The 6,017-nt window shown below is 40.2% G+C and overlaps 1 long non-coding RNA gene across 1 annotated transcript; it reads right to left on the bottom strand.

Annotated features, from left to right (window-relative positions):
- Positions 1-3,659: 3,659 nt before the first annotated feature.
- On the bottom strand, positions 3,660-5,663 carry LOC310834339. The gene is made up of 3 exons (XR_014559203.1): positions 5,545-5,663; positions 4,571-4,651; positions 3,660-4,353 (listed from the first exon to the last, which is right to left on the bottom strand). It is a non-coding gene; the product is annotated as an uncharacterized lncRNA (long non-coding RNA).
- Positions 5,664-6,017: the final 354 nt, after the last annotated feature.

The following is a 6,017-nucleotide window of genomic DNA, read 5'->3' as shown; positions in this document are numbered from 1 at the left end:
AGATGACCATAGGTTCACCATTCCTGTTCAAAATAAATATATTTCATAAGCATGAGATATTTCATGCACAGTATGTAAAAGAGAGTATGCTGCTGAACCTTAAAGAAAGATGTAGAAGACAATACTGTATTTGGGACATGTATGGCTGGTAAAACTCCTTCTTCATAACTATGAAAAGTAGTGAAGCAGAGACCCTTCTTGGCCATTCCTCCTTCTAGTGTAGTACTTCTATATTCTACATTTCCACAAGATCAGGATGTCAGATGATTGTAAATGGCAAATCCATGTAGCGGTTATGTAAGGAGCAATGCTTCCAGAAATCCAACAGAAAACAATTGCCCTAAGCAAGGAGCATTCTGTTATCTTGGCTATATTCTTCCATGTCTAGTATTTTACACACAAATTGCAAAGTCTTAAACTAGAAAAAAAATATTTTTCCTACCTATTGCAAATTAGTACTTAATTTGGCTCTTATGGGATACTTCAAGATGTTTTATTACCACAATTGTTAATTGCTCCGGCTAGAGAACAACATTCTCTTTCCAGTGCATCCTAATTTCCAATTGCCCCGAGAACCTTGAGTAAGTGCCATATTTCTCCTCGTTTCCACAAAGTCTAATCATTACTGTGCATACAAAGCTGGGATTGTTTGGTAGGCCAGCTTATTTCATTTCACTTTGCCAGAGCCAAGCTAAACACCAGTTTTATTCACACAAAGTTGAAATAGTGGCACCAATGAATGAGGAAGAAAAATAGTTTCACTCACTTGGTTTTACACTTTGCATGAGGTTTACATATTCGCAGCTCTCTGTGTGCTTTGCCGCAATTTTGCTTTCAATTCGACAGTCTGGGTTGCATTTGAAATGAAAAATGTCAACCTTCTAAAGAAAATGTCTGAGTTTGAGCAACAGGAGAACAGGTTTTAAAATCATTTGGTTAATGTGTTTGAGAAACGCAGCACCCTTGTGGGTTCCTCTGAACGCAGAGCTGCTCTGAAAACCTGCTAGGATGCCCCAGGTCATATAGAGTACAGATAGAAAGTGGAAAGTCACTAAGTTGAATTCACTGGCACTTAATACTTTTTCCTAGACTTGCTCCTGCAGCTGAAACAGCAGATGAGACAAAGGGAACAGCTGAGAGAAATGAAACCATAACCAGCAGCCATCCAATGGCCATGGAGAGGTTTTATTTATTCATTGCATTTATATACCACACCTCCAAGGAGCTCCTGGTAGTGTAAATGGTTCTCTGCCTCCACATTTAATCCCCACAACAGCCCCCTGAGGTAGGTTAGACTGAGAGGCAGTGACTGGCCCAAGGTCACCAGGTGAGCTTCATGACCAAGTGGGGACTGAACTGTGCTCTCCCAGGTCCTAGTTTAACACTCTAACCATTACACCACACTGACAGAAGAGCCACAGGCAGAAGAATGGTCATCACCTGACTCTCCATAGCCACTACCAAGTATGAGTGACACCCACTTAAGGTATGGAAGAAAATTCAAACCCAAAGAGTGGAAGGACTATATCACACAGAAGAAGCAATAAATTAGCCTGGTTCCTGCCTCTCCACTGGAAACATCCAGGGATATTTTCATTTAATACTTACTGGTGGAGATAATAAAATATACACGACCCCTTTAAGGGAAACAGCTGTGACCCAGGAGAGGTGTGGTCTGACTGGAATAAGTTATTACTACTCTCTGCAGGGCTCCCAGACCTCATCAAAAATAGTGTTTTGTTCTACCATTCACTCAGCTGGTAGTGAGTTTCTATGTGGACGGCAGATGATCATACAGTAACTAACACAGTCAGCCTGGGTTTCCTGGGTTTCCTGATGGTAGTGTGAGCAGGACCTGCCCACTCATGAGGCAAAGAGAGGTGACTGCCTCAGGTGGCAGAATCTACAGGGGAAGCAGATCCAACCTCCAAGGAATGCAGCTGCAGTGCACTCCTTGGAGGCTGGATCTTCCACTTCCTCAGCCCCCCACTATACTAGCTGCCTTACCAGCACCCTCTCAGTGAATAGGGGGCATTGCTGGTCTCCTATTTGATATTGATCTTTAGTCCCTCCTGCCTTGCTCCTGATGCAGATCTTCGCTCCCCTCTTCGCTGGTAGAGGCAGGGCACCATTTTGTGGTTCACCTCAGGTGCTAAAATGTATTGGGCCAGCCCTGCATGTGAAAAACTAAAAATGGAGGGGTTCCTCTTCAGTTTCTCTCTGGGTGATGAAGTTAAACAGAGCAACTAGTCCCTGGAACTCCACTTACCTCTCCCAAACTGAAGGATTTGGAACAATACCAGTCCAACCTGAAGCATAGCCAATATGGCGCACAGAGAAGAACCTTGACAAGGGCCAGTTCTTCAGAAAGTATTGCTGCACCATTCAGAAATTTATGTGATCCTCTGTCCCACCATAGTACCACTGGAAACTGATGGCTTCACCCTTCTTGACTGTTCAACAGTATTACCTACTCTGGCATCCCTATTTTTCTGGTGCTGGGCTTCTCAAGTAAGTGGCTCCTGTCTTTTTCTTCCATGTTTTCTTAAATATTCTCCACGTTTATAAGGTGTAGTTGTTGTTTTTTTAAAAAATGAAATCTAAACCTCAGGATTCCAGCAAGAGTCTTCATAAGAAAAACACTTTGGGGATTATGTGCGGCTTATTTCTTCCCACCACTCATGCAATCTAAACACCAATTAATAACTCTGCTTTCCAGGTTCATTTATTTAATAGTTTATAGGGAAAGGCAGAAATATTATATAGTGAATTTTACCCCAGAGATCTCCATGCTTACAAGACTCGCCTCCTTATGCAGCTGCATAGTATTTTGCCTCAGAATGGGACCATAGGTGCATGATCCTGGGGGCTATGGCACTTTGTCCCATCCCCCCGGTGCTTTTTTTGAGGGAGGCATGCCCTCTCAATGTTCAGAGGGCATTTGGCTTTGCCCCCAGCTCCTTGTGACATTGCATTTGCAACATCAGGACATCACATCAGGCCCTCTCAATCATCTTGAGAAGTTGGCACCTCTGAATGGGACTCTTACAGAATTGGCATCTTCTTGCCAGGCTGATGAGACCTAAAGCTACCAGCCTTAACTGGAACCTCTCCCTGACCAAATACAGTTTTTACAACAAGATTTGACCCTTTTTATATCTTATATAATTATATTTATTGTCCTGCTTTGTCCTTGACCATATTCAACACTTAACCATATTTTCTGGAGGTCAACTGACTGGGTCTCAAGAGGGTCCTGTGAGTTCCTTGACCACTTGCTTCACCATATGTTCCACCTATAGGATCACTATCTGTATGACTGCATTACCAGTACTTGGAAAATTCAGTTTTAAAAGAAAGTAACTCCAGTTTCGGTTCACCCACACCAAAAAGGAATTATTTCCCATTCTAGTTCACCTGTTCCAGAAAGGAATTAGTTCCTATTCAAGTTCTTCCCATCAAAAAAGGAACTAATTGCATTCCAATTCAATTCACAATTCATTCACCTGGTCCTCAGCATGTTGTTTTTTTTCAGCTTTCAGAATTTTACAATCTGCTCTGCTGAAGTATAAAATATATTTAAGAAGAAAGAAAGCATCAAAACAAAACACACAGCGTAATGTGGACAATAGTTTTATTTATTTTTCACAACAAGTATGATCTTTAAGCTTAAACAGCATCAATTTTCAGATGGGTAAAAATTGTAAATGCAGTGGCCACAATCAAACACAGAGTTAAGTTCAATTAAACTTCTTTGTATATATGTAAATTGTTAAATAAAAATGGAATGGAATTTTTAAAAATCAAGTTCCACCGCAAAAGGAGTTTAGTTCACATGCTGTTCACCTGGAAATTATAAGAACTACTTGCAGGTGTAATTCATACATTTATAATTAATCCAAGGAATTAGTTAATCTGAGTTAGTTCATTCTAATCACTGTGCATTACACATAGTGGGGAGTAGGTTGAATTCCATTCCCAATCAAAGTCAGCTCATAAATGAAAATGATTGCCATATTTACAAATACTACTAAAATGCAGCAAAACAGATTTCCTTTGGACTCCTTGAAATAAAATGCAACTCATTTCCACTGACATATAGACATTTGTATTGCCACTGAACCATTTCTGTAGCTGGAGGGATATTTATTTATCAAGCATGTCAGAAATGATATTTAAAGGAAAGATTTGTTTCCATAAATAGTGATCATCTTGATGTTTTAATAGCCCCATGAAACATTCTTTAAATTGGAGTATGGAGAAACTGTGGAAAGATGGTTGTGATTTGTATCATTTCAAAAAGCAAATCATTCTTCAGCAAATAACGGTTTCTTATAAGTGCCAACCCATCGTCTGAAATGGATGAAAGAGATTTATTTGAATTAATATGTTTTCATTCAGGCCCTGGAAGAACAAGGCTCATATGCATAAATGTTTCAATGGATGCTTCTTCAGCAAAATGCTGAAACCACATGTTTCCCTTTAAATTGTGTGACCCAAATTCAGTGTGTAACGTTGCTCACCACCTGGGAGAACAAATTTTTATTTGACGCCTACAGTGGCATACTACAAACTCTTGCAGAGGCCTATTCTTGCTTTTTCCACAGGGTCAAGTTATTTCATACTCCAGACAGGAAGGTGAACTCTAGAACTGGATGAAGAGGGTATATGATACCTTTGTGATCCATTTACTTCTCATGAACTATGTTGCTGGTACAAGTGGTCTTGGTTTATCAGGTCTAGCTTACCATGCTTATACCCAGTATTTGCAGTGCTTATTGGGTCTCCTTTTTTATTTTGGTAAGTTTTCGAAGGATCCCTCCCTCAAATCAATATGAGTAGCTCGCAGAAAGTACTATTTGGTTCAATTCATTCCTTGGACAGTCCCTTCTCCCCACTACTGCTCTTTGTTATGATAATATTGACATGACCCACCAGTGCCAGATTTACGTATAAGCTAAATAAGCTATAGCTTAGGGCCCTCTCTCTTGGGGCCCCCAAAACATTTAAAAGGATTTTAAAAAATCTGCATGTACTGTACATTTCCAAAATATAAAATAAAACATAAAAAATAAAACCTACATACAGCAACAGTGTTTTGTGCTGTGTAGGCTCCTATTTGTTATGTGCAAATGGCTTTAGATACCTATCAGGTCCATAAATTACCATATAGCATATATTCAACAAACAAAAAATAACCAGTGACAATTTGTTGCTGACAAAGGACAGCTGGACATATAAAGGGCCCCATTACCTTCAGTAGTTTAGGGCCTCATCAAACCTAAATCCGGTCCAGGATTAAATTTGACGAAATGGCATTCTGTGTGAGTTTACTATTTTCTGACTTACTTATTTATACCTCACTTAAGCACTCAAGCAGCTTACAAAAATTAAGACAAAATAAATATATATAAAAGCAGCTGCCTAAAAACTCATCAAACAATTGCAATAGCATTCACATTGTCTTATATTTAAAGTATTTATCAAATGCTGGGGTCAGGCTTGGGGCGGGAAGGTATCTAAAAAATGCTGCCTCCAACTCACCTTTTCCCGCCACTTCTTGTTTTGCCATTGCAGCCATCTTCCTGCCAGCCATTATGCAGCTCCTCTCAGTGGCTGCCAGCCATTTTGTTTTCGGCTATAAGTTCCTTCAGAATTGTTATGTGAGGCAGTGGTCGGGGGAAGGCGTGTAGCCGCCATGAGAGAATTGCTGCTGTCAATAGATCTGGTCAAATTTCATCTCCACCCCTCCACCCCAAAATTGTTAACCATTTTTACCATCTGTGAATGGGAAAACGAAATTGGTGGGTACATTTCAGCTCAGCCTTAGCATGAGTGAACACAGCAGACTTTTCCTGGTGCTTAAAGCACAGTAATGATAGTATCAGGCAACTTTTCCTGAGGAGAAAATTCCACAGCAGAGACTCCATCACTAAAACATCCCTTTCACTGATTGCTACCACCACCTGTTCCCATCACAAACCCATCATCAGTCTAGTATTCTTTCCTCGAAGAAA

This window comes from Podarcis gaigeae (assembly GCF_964106915.1).
Source record: "Podarcis gaigeae genome assembly, chromosome: 2".
Lineage (NCBI taxonomy): Eukaryota > Metazoa > Chordata > Lepidosauria > Squamata > Lacertidae > Podarcis > Podarcis gaigeae.
The sequence above is the reverse complement of the archived record's forward strand: the minus strand, read 5'-3'. Positions and strand labels throughout refer to the sequence as shown.